This window comes from Falco punctatus, assembly GCF_963210335.1.
Source record: "Falco punctatus genome assembly, chromosome: 5".
Taxonomy (NCBI): Eukaryota; Metazoa; Chordata; class Aves; order Falconiformes; family Falconidae; genus Falco; species Falco punctatus.
In genome coordinates, this window is record NC_137584.1 from 23,044,953 (window position 1) to 23,068,414 (window position 23,462).

At 38.5% G+C, this 23,462-nt stretch overlaps 1 protein-coding gene across 1 annotated transcript in view; it reads right to left on the reverse strand.

Annotated features, from left to right (window-relative positions):
- Positions 1 to 23,462, reverse strand: part of DLGAP2 (DLG associated protein 2) — a 501,923-nt gene that overhangs the window by 206,527 nt on the left and 271,934 nt on the right. The gene's annotated exons all lie outside the window — the stretch shown is intronic.

Consider the following 23,462-nt stretch of genomic DNA (forward strand, 5'->3'; position numbering starts at 1 on the left):
GCTCAGCACTACATCTTTAGATACCTAATGTTGAAACATGACGTAATAGAAAAGACTATTCATTTGGCATCCTGTTCATCACAGCTTGATCTGCAAACAGGGAGAAAGAGGAGCTGTGGCATTTTCTGGTGTAGCTCAGAATAAATCTAACAACATTAGTTTGACAGTGTGAGCCCTTCAGACATGTTATGAAAGTATGAACCCCACCACCACAGCTGTATTTCCCTTGGTTAAGTCAGTTAACCCACATATCATGGTCACCTAGAATGCTCTTTATTCTTCACTCAAGAATTGGCATGATGGTCTTCTATGGTAGTGCTCTTTACACATTAAATGGATATATGCATGAGTATTATCTTCATAAACTGTTGCAGTAGTAACTCATCAGAAGAAATTAAATGTTCAGAGTACAGCGGTGTCTTTTGCATGCTTTTAGAAATGCCGTGTGGCTCAGGGATGTCTTGCATGCAGACTGTCAGATGTAAACGCCTACATGAAAAACATAGTTTCTATGTGAATCACACACTGGAGTAGAAAAAGCTTATCAGATTTCTCAAAGAGATTGTGTTTTTGTAGAAGATGCATTAATCTTAACATATCAGCAGAGGACAGTAAAAAATATATCCTATTTACACACATTGCTCCAGCTACACACAGCCTGAAGTCAATCAATGCTTCTGTGCTTGTTTTTCCAATTAACTAGCTCTAAGTAAATAGGTTCCTACCTGAGGGAACTATAGCTAAGAGGAAAGAGCAGAATCTGAGGTGCAGATACACCTTAGGTTGCTTGAATCAGGACTGCTGCGCTTATTGTGGTACTATCTTTCTGCCAGATGAGAAGTAAAGCTCTTTGTACCCAGTGTTGTGCAGATGTAGTGCAAGAAAAAAAGTCACTTTTACAACAAGCATTACTCTTCATAAGGCATCAGAGGGAAAACATTAGAAAAATCAAGAAGAATTAGCAATGAATTAGAAGTTTCCATTATCCAGTGGAAACCTCATCTCTTATAATCTTTGCTAAGTTAATGAAAAGTTAGATATAAAATGGGTAAAGAGGAGAGATGAATGACGCAGGAATTCAAGCAGCGGAGAGGTGAGAGAAGAGAAGGAGAAACTTCTCTGAACATGATGAAAAGGGGGAAAGGAGAAGAACGAGCCAGCTAAAGAAAGAAGGAAGGTCATATCATATTCTGTTTATTTTCTCTTGGGGAAAAAAAAAAACAGCAAGACACTGTGAAAAGAGAGAAGTGGAAACTTTGAGAAGTAATTCAATAGAATAAAGGTTGCTAGAATTGTGGGTATGGCATTCATTTGTGCTGAAGATGTAAAGCTACTGCATTCACATGCATTTGATCATAAAAGTTATAGAGCAATAAAATCTTTTTCTTGCTGCTCTCTGCTCTTTTACCATACCCAGAAATGTGTTTGCGTAAGGTACTCTTTCTGGTTTGTCACCTTTTGGTTTACATATCCTAGAAAGTATTTTTCTTCTTTTTCCCACCATCATGAAAGCCTGAAGAAACCTAAAATGAAACTGATGTGGGAGTTTCACATCTTGTAAAAAGTTAGGCATGCAGTGGTCCTTTTTAACTCCCCTACATGTTCCCTAAATACACTTCCCAGAAAGAAGAATTAATCAATCAAAACAGCCGAGTAACTATGCTAGAAGAGCTATTACCAGTGACAATTTGGTTTTCTGGAATTTTTAATCTATACTAGTAAAAGAGAAAACCTAAAAATATTCTACACAGTTTGCTTGTTTTAATTCACTATCTTTCCCAGTATGAAAGTATTAATATTTCAGTCTGCTACAAGTACATATTTTAGGGACTCAAAGAATTTAGTCTTTCTGTAAGGCTAAACACTGAGGAGCAATGATAACTACTAACTAAATATTCTGCAGTATTTTATTATTCAGAGGACTGTATTATTGAAAAAAAAAATCCTCTCCTAAAAAAATCAAGTAGAAACCAAACCCTCAGGTATTTTAGCTTTGGCACTCTGTATTTATTTACCAATAAAATGATCTGTATGATTCTGAAAATTTCAGCTTTTGCTAAAAAAAGTGAAATAGAAAACAAACCCAAGATATTTTAGCTTTGGCACTGTGCATTTATCAAAAAATAGGTTGAATTGTTCTTAAGAGTTTTGTTAAGTGTTTCACATGACAATTTTTCTTCCTTGTGGCAAAATAATTTCCTGCCCACATCAAGATCTTTAAAGTCTCATGCATTTCATACGAAGTTGCTTCTGAGTTATAAATCCACTGTTAAAAAAATGGTCCATAAAAACAACAAGTAGGCAACAGAACCTTAGGCATTTAAATACAGTAAGCCGGTTTTCAGTTGATGAGAACCATTTTTTTTTTTTTTTTTTTCCTGGAGTAAGAAATTAAGGCTACTGATCACGTAATAATGAGTCAGCTGGGCCTGAATATTTTAAATGTTATCTCACATAGCCTTCAAAAGACTAAAATCCTGACTAAACACCAAGTGGCACCGTTCTCTTGAGGATTAAGGAGTCATGAAAACAAAACCATGCAATAATACCATAAAGACAGAAACTTCCAGAAAATAATAGCCAGTTATAATTGGCTAGATAAATGAATACTGGAACTTAGAAAACAGCATACTGGGTTCTTATCAATAATTCGAACATTATGCTTGACTAATTTCACAAGTTCTGCCTTGCCAATATATTCCACCAGTTTTTGTCAAACTGAAAAATATTAAGGGAAACCTCCCAATATTTATGAATGTTTCATGTGTCAAACCAGTGGAAAGTAGAGGGAGTCAGTAGTGTCTCACATAACAGAACTCTTCAAAGATGGACATTGAAAACATGCTAATGACAGAGGTATAATTTAAAAATCTGGGTATGGTTAAACCTCTGTACCAGAGGGAAGACTAAGCAGAGCTGTGTCTAACATTACTCTGCTGTACCCTGCAAAAGGAGCCTCCTTTCACCTAAAAAAAAACTTGTTAGCTGAACAACCCCTGGAGTAAGAATACATATAAAAAAAGTGAGAACGTGGAGGTTCTGAAAATCTATATGGTATCTTATATATTCATCTTTAAAAAATAAAGTCCTCTGAATGTAATATATATAGTAACAACACGGTCAATATACTATCAGTTTTTATTATAATGACTACAGAAAGACAGTCACATTTTTAAGGACACAATAAAACCTGCTATACCTCTGCTAGTAACTTTTGATTGATGTTACATATTATCCCTTGGATTACTGACAGGATTATTGAGGTCTATTATCAATTTTACATGTAGAAAATCAGAATGCTTTTATGTGATAATCAAAGGTGATGCTCTGTTTGTTGTGTGAAAGCACTTCTTAAGATTGATGACAGTCTCGGTACAGCCTCATAAGTAAGACAAGGAGATTAGGAAATTGTCAGGAAAAAGTATCAACTGACGTTTGGAGGATGCCTTTGGTACTTTTTCTGCATCACCAATTAATGTTAGCTCTGTTATAAATTTTCTAATTTGTGTCAGAGATGGAGAAAACCACAAAAATGTATTTTTAAATAGAACTGTACCTACTTGGGGTCCCTTCCCGATAGAGCAATCACAAGATTATAGCAGATGCCTTTCAGAGTTAAATACAATATGACAACAAAAGCCTTAAAATACAAGCATGGTACGGTGTTAGAGAGCCCTGGGATATGAACACAAACCACAAATGGTCAATTAATGGTCATCAAAGAAATATAACTGTGAGGTAGGCTGAACCCATTTTAGGTCATAACAGGGCAACATTCAACAAACAAACAACCTAAATATACTGAAAATGCAACGGATTTTGTTGTATTTTCAAGAACAAGGGTCCTTGAACAAGAAGGGTTGAGAACAACTGCAACGATGGGAGCAGAGGAAGAAGAGACAGGAAAATGCATCCAGCTGTGCCTTCCCTGGTTAGGGCTGCTGCACCTGATCAGTGCCTGAGGGTTGCCTCTCCCCCTTGGCAGCGAAAGCAGCGCTGCAATTCACCACATTTAACTACTCCAACTCTGCAATTGTACCCAAAGTGTTCTTTTACTAAGTATCTGAGTTAATCAAATGAGAATTTGGAAGAGCAGCACGAGTCTCAGTGTTTTCTGCTTCAATTCTCCCACATGACAAAGTGATTGATACTGTGGCACTGAGACGCAGTAAAGTGGGATGCAACACCTGAATAATGTTATCGTGTTACTTATGGAGTATATTTATACATGACCTTCCTACCACTCTAAATCTGGCAGCTGCATCATAATTATTAAATCATACCAGAGTGACATCTACACCCTCAGTGAAAGGGTATGGAGAAGCTAGCAACTGCAAACGAGGATTAGGACAATACCTGAGCCAGAAAGCTTTTTTTTAAAGCTTCTCAGAAATCACATCAATATCTAGAAAGGGATTATTCTACCCTGCAAGTAACACAACTAATTTACTCACTTTTGTCAAAAGTTTAACTTGCAACTGGGCCTTTGTGGAGTATTCACAATGCTTGTCTTTAGATATCCAGACTCCCTAAACTGGTCAACATAAAGAAAAGGTACCTAAATTAGATTCCTAGTCATAGCCTTTGGAAGACCATATTAATTTTTTGATATCTGAACCGTAGTTAAACTAGCTGTCTAATTTAGGCAATTATAAGTTTAAAGTTAAGTCCTGGGAATACTTTTGTATGTTTTAAAGGCTACAGTCATTATTAATTCAATGTATACAACTTAGCATCATTTGTTGTAATATATCAGCAATAATCTTTGGGGCCAATCTGTGTTGCCAAATAGCTGCAGGTCAATGTTTCTGGCTTTTCTGAAAACATTCTGAAAGAAAATGTGAGTAGAAAATGAAAAGCAAGTTTAATGAGCAGATTTCTCCCACATCTTTTAAAAAAGATGAGTCAGGTCACAACACCAAAGATGGCATTTTAGTATGCATTTATTCCTGAAACAATAAATCTATCTATAACATGTCAGCAAACAAGAGGCTGCTATTCTACTCTCACTCAATTACAGCATACTGTTTCAGGGTCATTTTTTGTTATCCAAGCAAATGAGGTTTTCTGGCTCATCCCACTGAGCGCTGAACAGTGATATGTGGGACGAAAAAAAACCTCCAACAAAGAAATTTTTAAGGATCTAAGTTTTACAGGTCTTCTTTTATGAGTTTTTAATCCTAATTTATATAGAGAACTTCTCAGGAATCAGGAAGAAAACAATTGTTACTTACTAGTAAAATCTTTATCAAAATCTCTTTAGTGAAAGGATGGGTGTCTGAACAATGAAGAATGTCATGCTGAAAAGTGGTACTAAAATCTCTTTAAAAGTACATCACTATAAGCTGCAGTTCAGCTATGAATGTTCCTCCAAAAATCTACATGCATAATTCTTGCATTCAAATTTAGTCTTGGTATATTTTTATAATAATTAAGAGCTATCACAACAAAATCTAAATCTCAATATATAAAAGAAAGCTAAGGTTATGAGATGTAACAGGGACAAATGACTGTGCCAGGTGCTGTTATTACATTGACTTTCAAGTTATTATGAATATAGGCTTTTTGTTTTCAGTGAGCATGTTTCATCAGTACCATATAGCAAAACACAATTGATTAACCTAATCATGTATAAACAAATTTTGTCACATTCATGTTTTAAAGCGGTAGAGTACAATTCCTCTAAGATACTGTATCAGGCATCAGTAGCATGCCTCCTTTTCCACTTACATTTATCTCTCTGAGAAACATCTGTTTTGGGAAGTATAAGAAATGACTCTCAGCATTCATGTTCAAGTTCCCTCTGGCCTTGTCCAGGGCACTAGTGCAGAAGAGACTCTTGTTCCATGTCTTTTATGTAGAACTCTCTTTCAAGACTTGAGGGCCTTAGACAAAGCTGGGAGGATTTAGAGATCTGTACCAGAGTGACACCAGGTTAAAAATGAGAAGAGAAAGCTTCCTATTCTGTTATGGCCCTCAGATTATTATCCATTATTGATTTTTCAGGTAGGCAGCGATGAAGTTGCAACAAGAAGTTTGGGGGCAATCAAGAGAGTCTACAGGGCCTTGGGATGGCTGGATAAGGGATCAGGAGCACAAGTAGTGTTCTCCTCTATCCTCCCAATTGAAGGGAATGATGAGGGAAGAAACAGGAAGAGCCAACAGATCAATACCTGGATCTGAGTCTGGTGTCACCAGCAGAATTTGGGTTTTTTTGGATCAAGGGTCAGTTTACACGACACCAGGCCTGTTGGCAACAAATGGGGTACACCTGTCTCAAAGGGGGAAAAGGATTCTTGCACAGGAGTTAGAAGGGCTCATTGAAAGAGCAATAAACTAGATTTGAAGAAGGAATGGGATACAACCAGGCTCACTAGAGATAAGCCTGGGGGCAGCACATCAATGTTTGAGGGATGGTGTGCTCGCGAGGTCCTTTGGTCTGCCACCTCAGTGGAGGTAGACAATGGAGATCCATGTAGCAGCAAAGACTCAAGGGTTCTTGATGTGTTAGAAACCACAGAAGCACCTAAGAATGGTCATGTAGGAATTAGGGCTTCCTCCCCCAGAATGGTTGTGGGACCAATAGCCCAACTGAACTGCATCTACACCAATGCATGCAGCATGGGCAAAAAGCCAGAGAAGCTGGAAGCCATTGTGCAGCAAGAAAACTGTGACACAGTTGGCATCATGGAAACATGGTGGGATGACTATCACAACTGGAGTGCTGCAATGGATGGTTACAAACCCTTCAGAACGGATAAGCAAGGAGGGAGAGGCAGTGGGGTAGCCCTATATGTTAGGGACTGTTTCAACTGCCTAGAGCTTAGTGATGGTGATGATAGGGCTGAGTGTTTATGTGTGAGAATCAAGGGGAAGGCCAACAAGGTAGATACCATGGTGGGAGTCTGTTATAGATGACCCAACCAGAATAAAGAGGGAGATTAAATATATTATAAGTGGCTGGGAGAAGTCTCACAATTGCTAGTCCTTGCCCTCATGGAGGACTCCAGCTTACCAGATATCTGCTGGAAATACAACAGAGTGGACAGGAAACAGGAGGTTTCTGGAGTGTGTGGAAGGTAACATCCTTAGACAGCTGGTGAGTGAGCTGACTAGGGAAGGTGCCCCACTGGACCTGCTGTTTGTAGATGTGTCACTTAGGGATATAGTCTAGTGGTGAAGCTAGTGCTAGATTCACTTGGCAGTGCTAGATTAATTGTTGGACTCGATAAAGGCTTTTTCCAACCTAAATAATTCTATAATTCTATGTCTTGTGCCTGCTGTGACGGTTGGAGGTAGTCTTGGGAACAGCAATCATGAAATTATGAAGATTCTGATCCCTGGACAAGTAAGGAGAGGGGTCAGCAGATCTGCTACCATGGATTTCCAAATGGTAGACTTTAGCCTGTTTAGGAGCCTGGTTGACAAAAGTCCCCTGGAAAGCAGTCCTGAAGGCAAAGGAGTACAGGAAGGCTGAACATTCTTCAAGAAGGAAATCTTACAGGCACAGAAACAAGACCAGGCTGTCCCCACCTACCAAAAACCAAGCTGGTGGGGAAGAAGACAGATCTGGCTGAACAGAGAGCTTTGGCTAGAACTTAGGGTAAAAGGGAGAGTTCGTGAACTTTGGAAGAAGGGGCAGGCAGTTCTGGTGGACAAGGATGTTTTGAGGTTTTGCAGGGAGAAAATTAGAAGGGCCAAAGCACAACTAGAACTTAATCTGGCTGCTGATGTAAAAAACAAAGATGTTTATGTAAATACGTCTGCGTCAAAAGGAAGGCTACTGAGAATCTCCATCCTTTACTGGATGCAGGGGGAAACAGTGACAAGGGCTGAGGAAAAGGCTGAGGTATTTCATGCCTTCTTTGCCTCAGTCTCTAACAGTAAGACCGGTTGTTCTCCGGATACTCAGCCCCCTGAGCTGGAAGACAGGGACGGTCAGAAGAGTGAAGCCCTCGTAATGCAAGGGGAAACGGTCAGCGACCTGCTACAGCACTTAGACACACACAAGCCTATGGAGCCAGATGGGATCCACCAAGGGCACTGAGGGAGCTGCCCAAAGGGCTCACCAAGCCACTTTCCATCATCGATCAGCAGTCCAGGCTAAGCGGGGAGGTGCTGTTTGACTGGAAGTTAGCAAAAGTGATGCTTCTCTACAAGAATGGCTGGAAGGAGGATCCGAGGAAGTACAGGCCTGTCAGTCTGACCTTGGTGCCAGGGAAGGTTACGGAGCAGATCATCCTGAGTGCCATCATGTGGCATTTGAGGGACAACCAGGTGATGAGGCCCAGTCCGCATGGGTCTATGAAAGGCAGGTCCTGCTTGACTGACCTGATCGCCTTCTATGACAAGGTGACCCGCTTGTTGGATGAGGGAAAGGCTGTGCATGTTGTCTGCCTGGACCTTAGTAAAGCCTTTGACACCGTTTCCCACATCATTCTCCTGGAGAAACTGGCTGCTCATGGCTTGGATGGGTGTGCTGTTGGCTGGGTAAAAACAGGCTGGATGGCTGGGCCGACAGAGTGGTGGTGTTTGGAGTTAAATCCAGTTTGTAGATGGTCACAGCTGGTGTTCCCCAGGGCTCAGTATCCAGGCCAGTTCTGTTTAGTATCTTTATCGATGATCTAGATGAGGGGATTGAGTGCACCCTCCCTATGTTTGCAGACAATACCAAGCTGGGGCGGAGGGCAGAGTGTTGATCTGCTTGAGGGTCGGAAGGCTCTGCAGAGGGATCTGGACAGGCTGGATCAATGAATGGGTCGAGGCCAGTCGTATGAGGCTCAGCAAGGAGAAGTGCAGGGTCCTGCACTTGGGTCACAACAACCCCAGGCAACACTGCAGGCTTGGGGAAGAGCGGCTGGAAAGCTGCCCTGCAGACAAGGACCTGGAGGTGTTGGTCGACAGCTGGCTGAACATGAGCCAGCAGTGTGCCCAGGTGGCCAAGAAGGCCAACAGCATCCTGGCTCGTACCAGGAACAGTGTGGCCAGCAGGACTAGGAAAGCGATTGCCCCCCTCCACTGGGCACTGGTGAGGCCGCACCTGGAATCCTGTGTTCGGCTTTGGGCCCCTCACTGCAAGGGGGACATGGAGGTGCTGGAGCGTGTCCAGAGACGGGCCATGGAGCTGGTGAAGGGTCTGAGGCACAAGTCTTATTAGAACTAGCCGAGGGAACTGGGGTTGTTTAGTCTGGAGAAGAGGCTCAGGGGAGACCTTATCACTCTCTGCAACTACCTGAAAGAAGGTTATAGCAAGGTGGGTGTTGGTTACATCAAATTCCATGGTGTCTAAGAGTATGTATTGACTCTAGTGGCAAAGGCCACATAGGTGGATGCTTCCAGGGACTGCTTTTTTCAACTCTAAATGGCTGTTTCCAGGGCATTTTTCCATGTAACAGAGTCTTAGCCTGTTTTCTGGAATAAGAGGTAAAGCTTTGCTCTAAGTGATGGCATTACAAGGAAGAATTCATTAAGAGCATTATGTCATTAATATTGTATGAAGTCACCAGAATTTTGTCGTGAAAATGGTAAAATAAAATGGTAATTAATGGCTTTGACCATTTGACAAAAGTGTAGTTTTCAGTAGCATGATTTTAACAATTTTTACTGTCATGTCATGTTAATATTACATTTTTCCTTGTTCCTTCCTTGTGAACAGTTGCTTAATGGAAATGAATACAGTTTGCTAAATGTCCTTAAAAGAAACAAGGTGAGAAAGGCGTCAAAAGGAAAGGAAGAAAGCCTTAGGCAGTACTGACCATGGAAGAAAAGGAAGACAAGGAAGATTTGCTCTTTTCCCTGCCCAAATACATCAAAAGTTCTATGGGTTGCAGTTACACGTGTGAGAAGAGAGTAATTGAGATTTAATGTATTCATATTCTCCAGAAGCAAAAAGATCTCTTGTATACATGGAAATTAGGGAGAACAGCATAATGATGCCTGTGATTTTTTGATTAATCTTTATTAAAAGAAATCTGCTGCCACTCTGCTAATTTGATTTTTTGTACTAATTGATGTAGGACATGTGGTTGCATCGCCCAAAACAAAACCAAATGCATTGCATCTCCTTGTGCCATTTTCTTCTTTCAAAGGTAGAAAGTTAAATTTAAACATACAAAACTCAACAGGCTATTTGTCTGGAAAAGGAAATCAATGAACAAATTATCTTTCAATAAAAGCATTTCTTACACCATATTAAAGATTTTTTGTCAACATTTTTGATTTGTGTCAGTTACAGCATTTGCATCTTCAGCTAGCAATTCATTACATGGGGAAATCACACAGTCCATCACATCAAGTATTTGACCGAAGGAATGAAAAATGGCAGGCTGTCATCACATCTGTTTATTATTATTTTAATGCAAAATGATCAGCTGCACTGACAAAATTTATCACTGGTTAACAAGAAGATGGCACAGTGTGCGAACAGCTTAATAGGAGCATTTGGAGATCATTCTTGCTGCCATTTAAATTAATGGGAATTTTGCCATTGAATTTAATGGAAGCAAGACCAGACCCTATACAGTGCACTCATAATTATACTAATATTATTTGAAATTTCAGTGACAGCAAAGAAAATATCACAGTCAAATTAGTTTAGTGTAGACAGAAATGTCCCTTCTCTTTGCCTCCTAGAACTTCCACTAATGACATATATATGTATCTGCCTATGTAACAATGTAAATATAAAAAAAATGAATTTATATGTTCCAGAGCCTTGCAAAGGTTATTTTTTTTTCAGAATGGTATCACCTGAGGTATAACACTGAAATATATTCATGAACATTTGAAATTTTAACTTTTCATAATCTGTTTAAATCCATGGAAACATACTCTTTCCAGAAAGATATCACTGCCCTGAGATAGAAAATACTTCTTCCCTTCGAGAATTCAGTGCTATTTCTGTACAAGGACTGACTTTGCTTTCTTTTAAGGATTAAAATCAGTGTAAAGAATTGATTCACTGGTGTTCCAACATACACTGCTGTCTGTGCAAGACCTTGTAAAAATCATTACATATGCAATGAGCACAAGAATTTCCTAATGGTCACAAAGATGTGAAGGTTGATTACAGCATTTTACAGAAATTGTTACAATGTTCACTCAGTCATGCATGTTTGTTTGGCTACTGTTTCTCTGCCTCCAAAAGCTTAGACCTTTCGCTATGGTCAATCTCTGTTTTTCATATTATCCAAGTGCTACCACTGCTAACCCCTCTCTCTATTTTGCCTGTGTTCCTCCCCATACACCTTCATTCCTCTTCATTCCTGTTTCACACTCTGTTGTTCCAGTGAATCTGGAGGGCACCAAAGGTTTTTTGATATGTTTTAGGTCCTGCATACGGGTTAGTATAGTAGCTAACTGCTGCTAAGTAATCACCAGAGTAGTGCATGTTTCTAGAAGGAATGTTTTTCTCCACAACAGGTGAGAGATAGCCATGAGCCAACTCATAAAGTAAGTGACATAAGAGGAGCGAGTGGAAAATTCCACCAAGTTTTGCTTCCCGTTTTGAGCCCCATGTAGATCACAGCACAGCTAGCCAACCAGTTTATGCACTGATCTGCTTATTAATTCAAAGATATAAAGGAGTATGAATAAGGAGAACTACAGGGAAATGCAGAACTGATATTCAAAACAGAGTTTCATTCATTTTTTGAAGCAAAATGTATTTGTAGACAAAAGTTTAAAGACTTTTAAGAAATAATACTTCAACTCAACCAACCACAGCTCAAGCAAGAGGGAAGTCAATTACTTGGATTGTATGACTTGTGTCTTCAAGAGTTTTTAAATCTGTACTATTTCTATTAAATTAATTAAAGATAAAAGTTCATTTTCAAGTTGGAAAATATGAAAAACTTTTTTTGAATCACAGATTAAATTGAAACTGGAGGTACTGTTCTGGATACTGGTTTGACTGATGGCTGCCAGTTTTCTATGTTTGCACTTAGCATGTCACTTCCCTATCGAGTTTTGCTTCCTTTCTTCCTCAGCTTACTAAAACGATCAGATTTTTCTTCCAAAAATATGACTGCAAGTACAGTATTGCCTTGATCCACTGATTCATTTCCTCTTTTAAGAAGGTTAGTTGGTTCCTTTCCAGCATATGGTTATTCCTTAAAATATTCTAAAGCCTCTTTTATGACAAAAAGTTTTGCTTTTTTTCTGCAACTTCAAAGATAATGACTTAAAGTGTACTTTAGAAGTAAAATTAACTATTTCAGTCTTTATATTTTTATTCCCCAGATAGTTTACAATGTAATAAATCCAACAAAAAGAATGGCACTTGTAGAAGCAAACAAAACCTGTATAATTTAGAGGTACAGTTTAAGTAATGTTAATTTCTAGCTGCAAAGACCTGGTCAGTATTACTGTGCTAAGAATGGGAAGTCATAAGGATCTCATCTTTCACGAAAGAATAGTCAAATTAATGTGAGTGGAGCAGATGTCTCAGCAGATCAATAATATCCCCTTGACAGTCAGTAACATACGCTGAAACATAACATCTGAAAAACAATGAGGAAGAACAAGACAATAAGCACCTGTTACACTATCCCAGTTTTATCGTTAAGGTAACACCAAGTAGCTCAAGCTGAATACAAACCATCCAACAGAAAACTTTAAAATTCTGCTTAAATATTTAGTCCAAATTTAGAGGAAGAATATTAAAAGACCACCACTGTAGTGCATGGAAGGCATGGGCTTAGATTTAAGGAGAAAAAACATATCCTGGTTTTTAAGGGTTCAGAAACATTAGTGTACTTGACAGTAGATACAGTTCCGGCTGATGTGAGATTCTGTCAGTTAAATTATTCCAAGGTCTTGATTCTGCTGCTCTTAAATTATTTTTTTCTTTGTTCTTCAAACTTATTTGTTAATATGGGGGAAAATGCTAGAATCTATCTTTAAAATAGTAATAAAATCAGACAGGAGCATGTTCTGTGACAGAAGTGTAAGCATGAACAAGGGAAGATGATAAGAGGAAGCTGTAAGAGTGACTGGCCTAGAAGACAATGGAAGAATTTTAATTTCTCCATCAGCATCTATCACAGATACTAGCTAATATCTCAACACTAGCAACATTGACAACCCCATCTGGATAACTCTACTAGGCTTGGCAAAACTGTCCAAGTAAAAAAAAAAAAATCTCATCATTTATTATTTCTTATTTAGTTTTAGTAAATATTCCTAACTTTATAACTTAATTTACAAAAATATGAACACAATGTACCATTGCATACTTGGGATTCAAACCCCCGGTTTCTGAAGAAAAGAGGTATGACAATTACAATGCACCACAGTATTTATCAAGCTTAGGTTCCTCATGAAGAACAGATGGAAATCATGCACACTCTTTTGAGACCATTTCTGTCAGGCCTCTGAGGGCACTCAGAGCTGTCTGTGGCTTGTGCAGCATCCCATGGGGCCTCACCCCATCTGCTCCCTAGGAGAACCTCCATTACATCTCACTGACTTCAGAGCCCTCAGTACCTGCCTGAGCAATGCCGTAGGTGTGGGGGTCTCCAGTCCCATCTCATTGACGGTCCTGCGACCTGTGCTGCTGGTAGCTCATCTCCTCCATGCACCCCTTAGATACAGGCTGCAGCTTGTCTGCAGTCCTGTCTTTGGACCTGGCTCCTGGGATGGACTTTGAACCCATGTTACAGCTTTGTATCCAGCTCTGTTTGTGGCCACAACTCCTTTTGCTCCATGCTGGAGCCTCTGGGCAGACCCTGGACCTGCTTCATTGCTTGCCTTGTCTGTCTTCAGCCTCCCTGTGACTATGCCCCACAAGGGACAACTTGTGCTGGCTCCCTGGCCTTGAATCAGCCAGCCCACTGCTTCCTGAATTTTTTTGTCAGCCTCTGTATAGGTAATGATCCATGAAGAAATATTAACCACTTACTTGCTATCTAATTCAGCTGTGATCAAAACTTTGAATTTATGCTTTAATAATGACAAAATAATAAAAAAAACGGGGCTTGAAGGAGCCATGGGAGGTCACCTAGTTTAACTACTTAGCCACCAGGTAAGATAAATGATATCTACATTGTTTTCAAGAGTTGCTTGTCTGACCAGTTCTTAAAAACCTCCAGTGGTGGAGGTTCCATCACTTACCAAGAAGTCTATGACAGTTCTTCATTGACTTTGCCATTTTAAAGGGCTTTCCAATAGTGAAATAGGTCAAATTTTCCAGAACTGTAATTCACCTCATTCATTTCTTCCGGACTATCTCCACTGGACCGCATAGTTACTGAAGTAAAATGCCACAAACCTCAGTTTTCTAGCTGGCTAGTCTACCAGAGGCCTTATTTATTCCTGACTATAGGATTACTTTACACATCTTGCCAGCTGTACTTTAGCTTTGCGCTTGCTTTTTCCACAGCACTGTGGGCTCATGCTCAGCTTTTTATGAAAAATTGCTACCAAAGCAGCTGTCCTCATTTTGTATCACTGCAGTAAATTTCTGCTTTATATTTTCATGTGCTTTATCACCTTGTCATTATAATTTTGAATTCTGATCCCATCCTCCAGCGTATAAGCTGCATCTCCCAGTTTTGGATCATATGAAGATACAATAAACTCACTCTCTATTCCAACATTTAGGTTGTTAATAAAAGTATCCTAGACAGTGTACTGCACCAAAGAGAAGATACATTATAGCTAGTAGTTTGCTCCTCTATTTGACTTTTTGCTCTAGAACTTTGCTGAGTATTGATGTTAACTGACAACTATTGATAGACTGTTCTCTTTGTTCTGTTTACAGTCAAGCACTGTGCTTACCTTTTTGTAATTCTCTTGATAACTTGTCTCCTTCTGCATAATCTCAAATATAACTGCAAAGAGTTCTGCATGCAGACGTATATAGGGTGATAATAAAGTTCATGACTTGAACCTGCACAGAAGAGTTGTACTGCTTACACAGCAGAAAACCCCAGAGTTCTCTGCTGTAAACATGAATCACGAGATACCTGGGCTATGCCAAAGTGGCAGAATGCCATGCACTTGTTGCAAAACTAACCACCAGGAAGATCAAAATTGTTTAAATAAAAGGGGGGAAATTTGTACTGCAGCAGGCAGCCACACAGGACACAGGGCACACGCTGCGATCAGAACATCATCTACCATAAAACATGGACTGAGCAACAATGATGAAGAATCATGTTTACTAAACATAACATTATTAATCACCAAACAAAAGTTATTCTTTGAACAAAACCAGGGATGGACTCAAAAAATAATTCAAAACCAGACAGACAAATCCAAGGAACGATGATGGACTTTGAGGTAAGCGCTGCATATGGCTAGCAACAAAATAACCAACTAGTCCTCAAGAGTGAGATGAGAAAAATTCACTGATCAAAATCTAGCAATTCTCCACACAACAGAAAACTCTGTAAGAGACTTGTTAACAGCACACAAGAGCAGCTGTGCAGCTCATAAACTCACTTGGGACACAGTACAGGTGTACAAAGAAATACTAGGTCTAGAAATGTCAGAAAAATGAACCAGGGGATCGTCACACAGTTAGATGTGATTCCTACCAGCAATATTAGTATTTTTAATCACCAGACAATTGTACATTTCAGTGCAATCAGACAATCAGTACAATTTCAGACAATCAGTACATTTCAGAGCCGGGATTGCATCCTGGCAGTAACATATTAGCTCCTCTTGTATTAAACTAGAAAGAGCTGGTAAAAGTATGATCAGACTTCAGAGCCACAGGAAATACTTTGCAAAGTCTATGCTGAAAACTGATATTTGACAAATATACACAAATTTAATCCAATAATGTTAATTAACTTTTCCTTCTGTTTAATGATACTATACAACAATATACCTCTAATTTAAAAAGCAATCAGAAAAATGTGGAAATTATTCATTGTATCCTAGACAGAAACTGTCCTGAATGTTCAAGGAAAAAATCTAGATTCTATCTGACTCACAGGATTTTGTTTGGGTCTATACCTATATGAAAAAAAATAAATCTATCTGTCATATCACATACACTCCTCACCTATACGAACCAGAGCCATCCTCGTTAGCGGCAAAGCACCTAAAAGCAGTTCAGCTAAATCAGTGAATTTCCTTCTCCTCTCTGCCCCAAAACTGAATGCATTTAGAATGACAGCTAAAAGTTAGCATGAAGTCCTTCATCCACTTAGGTTGCTGACAAAATATGTAATTGCACTCCAGCCAGGATTTCACATCTTTGTTCTTCTTACCGTTCTTACACCAGAGTAGATTTCCAGCCTTAATTTTGAAATTCCTTATAAAGGTAGCTAACCAGAATTTTAGTATGTCAATACCACCAGTGGAATGATAAATGATGTAAAAAGTGAATGTTTATGCACTGGGTACTACAATGTAGTATATTCCCCAAACACTTACATCTGAATGCTACACAAACAACACAGAAAGGTGACTTTGGTGAAACAGTCCTTAACAAATAAGAGTTCTTAGCTATTCAGTATACACATAGTGCCTTACAAACATGTTGTAAAACTATATTCAAAGGCATTTGTTTTCCTTTCAGTGTCTCAAATATTCAGTTTTTATCTGCAGCTCTCCAGTTCTTGGAATGCACCCCACAATACCATTACCTGTTTATCAAAGGTTTCACATTTCATTTTAGAAATAAGAAGCATTTTTTTCCAGCAATTTTCTAGGTCCTACCATATTTCACTACCATGCCTTTTATCTTTTGCTTTATAATTGGAAAAAGGAACACAAAGAGAAAACTTTGAGAATAGATGCCAGTGCAGGATGTTGCTGATGGAATGCTGGGATGTTTTATCAGCCTTTATTAACATCAATTGTTTGATTTTCATTTTATGTCCTTCCATGCTGGGGACTGCACAAGCAGAAATTAAAAGGCAATGTATCCTTTGGAATTTATCACCTCCTGTTGGTTGGATTACAATTGCGATTGTAAAACAATGAACAAAGATAAGAGAAAAATGATCACAAGTGATTGCCTGATTCAATTTTGAGCCTGCAGCGTCTGTTTTAGGCAGAGTATGTGTACAAGTTATCTCAGGCCACACCACACTGTTATAAGTAGAATATTTTAACAATATATTAATGGCTCACTGATTACATAAATTAAATGTTACCTCATTTTTTGCATTTTGTACCCCATTTCATTACTTCTCCAGTCCAACAAGCAACAGTCAATTGCAAGAGCAATCTATAATGCACTGTAAACTGCACAGACATTTGTGGAATGCCACACTGTTAAGCCAAGGTCTTGATGAATGTCCATTCAGTGATAAGAACCTTGTCTAGTACAGCACTCCTGTATCATAAGAGAAAAAACCCAGTAAACTACCCAGACTGTTCTTGAAATCTCTTCAGAAAAGGAAGTAGTAGAATGAATTTTCTGCAAAATATTATAGTGTTTGCAATGGCAGAATCTGCTGTAATTGAGGTTGTAAATACTTTCCAATCTAGTTACTGTGTTCATATTCTCGTTTTAAAATATTCACCCTCTGGGCTTGACATTTTGCAGGCTTCTTTGGTGAAAAACATATTTGTTGATAATATATATTCACAAATACACATTCTACTGTTTTGAATTCTAAAAGAAACAATTTTAAGCCTTTGTTCTTCCAAGGGCTATAGCAAAATGTCCCGGCAATGCTGTCACCTTGTCAATCTCACTGTTGCACAACTTTGATCACCTGTGCAAAAATTAAAGAATTTTTCAAAAGTCATTTGAGTGAACGGCAAAAGCCCTATTGCCTTCAGCAGGACCAGAATTTCACTAGAACTTTAAAAGCTTAAGAGTGATACGCAGGTGATCTTTAGAGAGGTGTATATCCTTCATCAAGTTTGTAATAGAAGGGTTTTTTCCGTAAAAACTGGGAGTTTCTGAGTGCTGTATTGAGTATATGAAATATATACTTGAAAGAAGAAGTGTGGCTCGGGCAGAGCACACTAACCAGACCAGGTCCTGGTCTCCATAGTAGTTTTCTTTTACTGTCTCACCTTCAGTCTCTTAATTATTAGTTCAAACTCTTTCCAGGATTTCTCGCTTTAAATGTGGCAGTATTAAAATGATCTGAGGCCTTGAAAGCTGCTTAAAAACTTAACCTCTCTAAAACCTCACACATTTCATATTATCTGAAATATTAGCCTGCCTTACATTAGTTTAAAAAAACCCAAATAAATGCAAGAAAAAATTTGTGGCTAAGTAGCCAAGACAGTTAGCATAATTTAATATCTTACATTTAACGTTATATACCAGGAGGCAAGATAATAGTCTGAAATCCAGACTCTTCAGAGTTTTCAAGTCTTAATAAGTTTTAAGAACTATTTTAAGACTAATTAATAAGCTGCATGTAAACTGAATCGTGACCACAATACACAATGTCCTCTGAGCTCCTGATCTCTAAAGTCATCGAGAACAGAGACTTGGCCAGAGCACCCTGTCACTTTTTACCATGTTACAAACCCGAGTGTCCTTGCCCTGGAAACCGTGGCACCCAGGGGGCTAGAAAAAGGAGGGAGAAAAGGGAATGACTACATTCAAACTCTGAGCTTTAACATTTAGAGGTAACTATGGGAGACTTTTCCTTATTGTCCCTATATTTTCACTTTGGAAAGTGAGGAATTTTTCTCTTGGGGATGCTAGAAGGTATTTACCTATGAAAGCAATGGGGTCATTTTCATTAGACATGTAAAGAGTCACACAAGTTCAGCATACTTGGTTCACAGTCCATAGGTTCTTTTGCGTGGAGTACTTCTGCAGCTCAGTTATTTTCCACAATACTATCTAAACCTGGCTTTTTTGAAATAAAAAATTGCTACTTTTAAGACTTTTCCATAGGAGGGACAGCTAGCTGACAAGTACATGATGAACTTCAAATACATTTTTTTTATGGAAATGTTTGTCAAAGTTTAAGCTGAATGTTTAAAGCTGAACCTGACATTTACATTTTCCCCTGTTGCTACAGCACATTGTCATAGCTTTTGACTTCTTTGTCTGTTTATGTGAGTTATAGGGCCTTCTAGGAATCAATCATACATCTCTATGGGAAAGACAACAGAGATTAATTAGAAGTCAGGGCTCCAATATCATGGAATTGCCTCAGGCTGTTGTCTTTCTTCAGAACCTGCCATGACCAGAAGCACTTCAGAGAGGAGAGTTGTGAAGTGAACAGGGAGGGATCAAACTTAGAGCATCTGATACAACTTCCAGGCATGGGATTTCCAGACCACAAGGAATCCAGATGAATGGTCCACAGTGTATATGGCTGTGGACAATTGCTCTTAATGTAAAGACAAAGAGACTAAATAACATACACGATGAAATACTTGGATAGAGTCACTCACAAGCAGGGAACCAGCCCAAATACTGTACCCCACACCGTATTTTTTGTTTCGACAGACTTGTTATGCCAAAGAACAGTATTGATCTTCTCCTACATAGAATTCAGCAGCAAACACACAAACAGAAAAAGTGAGTCCAAATTCATCTGTTCACGCTGTAAATAAAAGAGCCACTTTGAACACTACTGCTTCCTTGACTACAATAATTTTATCTTATTCCATCACCTTTCAACATTATGAAATTTTGAAAAAGACAAATTCATGATGATATTAGTGACAAGCAATCCAGAAATAAATAGCTCACATGAACACTTCACATAGAAGTGTGAGCTCACATCTGTAGTAGCACATTTCTAATTTGTTGGGTTTTCTTTTAGGATTTAGACATTTCCCACACTGATATGCCCCAACTTGGATTAAACACTTGTTTACTCATTAGTGATATTTATACCTAGTTATTCCCAATAGGCTCATATTGGCATGTTTAAAAATACTCTTACTGAAGCAGTGCTATATTTCAAACCTCTTTGTAAAGCAGAAGAAAAAAAAAAGATAAATCAATGAAATATTTTTTATTTTTAATGGAAATCCATATTTAAGGGAGACAGGTGTTACCATTTTTGAAATAAGTACTCGGGCAAATGATAAAATGTAACTGTGCATTGGTTTTACAGTTGAAAAACTGAACAGATGGTTCAAGGATGGTATCAAGTGAACTTAACATTTGTGAACTAGACAGAACATGGGCAGAGGGCTGTGCAATTACAACATTAACACTGAACCACTCAGAAGCCTATTTTTGCCTTTTTTTGTACATTGTATTTATATTCTCCCAAAGTTCATGATCAATGGGAATCAAATTGTACACTCCAATAGCAAAAATACATTTTTAGACTAAGAAAGGTCATTAAAAAAAAAAAAAAAAAAAAGCAGCCTTGCATTGGTCAGCACTTGCTAAACACAAAGACCAATCCTATTACCAATAAATTTTCTTCATACTTTGAGAGGTTTTTTTTGCCTTAACACTCTGAAAACTAAGCAGCTAAATAAAACCAAAGTTTTCACTCCTTACAGATAAAAAAAATTGTAAGATGAAGTTGCATGCTATCTTTTAACTTGGAATTTGTGAACAAGAAAGAGTCTGAGGCACAGAAAAAATTTAACATCTCACTAAGCATATTTAAAAAATGGATGAGAAATCAGTAACACTACACTTGACAATATACTGCTAAAATAAATGAGGTGGTGAGGTTGATGATAAGTATTAATTTAGATTATCATTTGTGTACACAATATATGGAATGATTATCTCCATATGAAATACCTCACTAAAGTAAAGATAATTTAACCAGATAATATAAATTTTCTTTCTAGCTATAATGATGATCTTTAGATTGGAGGGTGTGTGTGTGATGAAAACGGGCTAAACAATGAAAAGCAACAAATTATTCTTATGTTTGAAAGGTACAATTTTTATTTCTGTCCTCAGATTTCACATTGCCAAAAGCTTCCCAGTAATACAGAAGTATCATAGTGACTTCACGTGCAAAACAGATCTGATAAATATGCTGCTATTTCCCAATTTACTGCAAGTGGTGAATAATCAGATATAAACTGTCAGTAATTGAATATATTTACAAACGTTCAGTTTGCTACAGTGATCAAAGGTGAACCTGTTCAGAGCATTTAAGGTTTGCATATGCATTCACCCTGCCGGCTCTCTGCCAAGGCAAAGCTTTCCAGTACAATGCTCTTGTGCTTTCATTACTTTTCACAATGTCCATCCACCCCAGCCTCTTACTTTCTTATTCCTACTTAGTCTAGTAATAAATGTATCACCTTCCTAGCCTCCTACTTATCATTCTCTCCAGTCAGCAGCAGAACAACACTGAACATCCCACTAAACAGGTCTGAGACAGACTCTACCACAGTCTGGAAGCATAACTCCACACTTTTATTGTCGGATGTGACATAGTTGCCCGTGATAGCAGCGTACTGGGTTCCACAGTCAGGGAGTTCTTTCCAGTCCCTGACCCCACATCATGCTGTGCAGCAAACGGTGCAAGAGAGAGGGGAGAAGTCTGGTAGGCAGAGCCATTTCCACCCACACGGTCCCCAACATCTCTGCTGAATCCCAAGCTGGTCATCACAGTAAAAACACTGTAAAGTGACCTCCTGTAAAAATCGTTTGTTTAACTGGGACAGGAGGACCAGCTTTTGTCTCCATTATGCTCCACCACAGTGACAGCAAAGCCACATATCCTTAAGCTAATAAGAAAAAGTAGCAGCGTGGGTGCGTATGTGGGTAATATTTTTAGTATCTGGCTTTATCAAATACAGCCACTCTTAATTCTCCACACCTTTCATTGGCAGTGGTGTCACATAATATTAATGTGTAAGAAAAGAAATAATAGGGAAGAACAGAAGGAGGCAGATGTGACATAGAGAAAACAAAAAATTTGGAGATGGAAGGAGACTGGGAGTATTCTGCTCGAGAGGCTCTGACATCTGTTTCAGAAGGAAAGCTAATGAAAATTGGTGTAACTACTACAGAACTTTTTAACAGCCCATCTCAAATTTCAGTCTGTCTGAACATTCTTGTTGTGTAATTACATAAGAATAATACTACATGTAAAGGTCTTAAGCAAGCTACATGTGTCGTTGAACGCATACTTGTATTCATCTATAGACATTACATCCTCTTCTAGTTTGGCCAGGATACAGACAGATCTCTCCTTTAGCACAGTGGAGAGCGACTGACAATCCATAACTACTTTCTTGATTTCTTTAGGTGAGCCCTAACCCCTCAGAGCAAAACTGAGCAGCTGACAGAAGCCCTAATTATTCATGTAACAGTCTCTGTGCTCCCTGAGAAATGGAGAGGAATATGGGAAATGGTTGTGGTAGAGGTGTCTCAGCAAGGGTTCTCTTCTCGCATGGGATTCAGACCACACGTTTATGAGTAGATTATACTTTTGCTTTCCTCCCTTCCTGATTGTTTTTTGCCTGAAGATACCGATTTTGGACAATGTAAGGTGTGATTCAGTTTTGATACAGACTACCCTTATTCAAGAGTTGAAATGACAAGAAAATTTCAGCACCCACTCTCTTAGCCTCATATGCTTTTTCTCCTTGGGTTACAAAGGTGAACTACATAAATGCAAATTAGCATAGGAAGGACAGGATGGAGATAAACAGTGTTTCACTGATCAAATATAGATATCTAATACAGACATTGTATCCGCCTTCAGCATCTAGGTTCCCTTTAAAGTCGGTGATGACAAACAGGCAATTCTAAGACACAATTTTACCTTATCTTAGAGCTGAGGTCAGATGAGTTACACTCTTACTTCTGTCCCTTGATTATGAAGATTGCCTTGTACAACTCATTCTCATACAAAAATCCAGATTGCAAAACCTCATGGTAAAGGAGATTAATTCCTTCCATCTGCTTTTTTAGTGAACACCAGCACACATACCTACCCTTTGTCTCAGACCACAGTTATTATTTTGTTTTTTTAGTTTTCTCCTTTCAAGTGTCGCATAGATAAACCTACTAAATGGCTCCAAAGCATTGCAGAACTCCTCCTTACACATTCACTCTTTATCTCTTTAATCCACCATCCACCACAGTTTTCCAGAACCTCTCCCTCCCTCCCAGCTTCCCAAATGCTAAGAAATTGCTTATTCCTAAATGAAAAAAAAAGTTTATCACTTCTGACTTTGCTGACTTGTTGCCTACCTCCAATCACACCTAAAGATAAAACCTAACTTTTTACTACTCTTTCTTTGCTGAGGATTTATGCTTTCCCCATCCTGTAAAATGGACGTAAGATCATGTTTTTCTATAAACCAGAGTAAAATTCATCTTCACCTGCTTCAGTTTATGAATGTCTGTGCTGAGTATCTCATGATAATATTCCCTGTGAAGGATGGTTTGTAAAGTAATAGTGTTGCTTTCTAGAGTAGATATTCCTCTCCTATAAACTAAAGAAATGTGTGAAAGACACTACCACTTCTCGCATTAGTTCACAAGTCAGGTGTTAGTGCTGAATACATAGGAATAATTTACAATAAGCATTAAAAATTTTGACCGATATTCATCCATACAAAGCACAAATAAAAAGAAA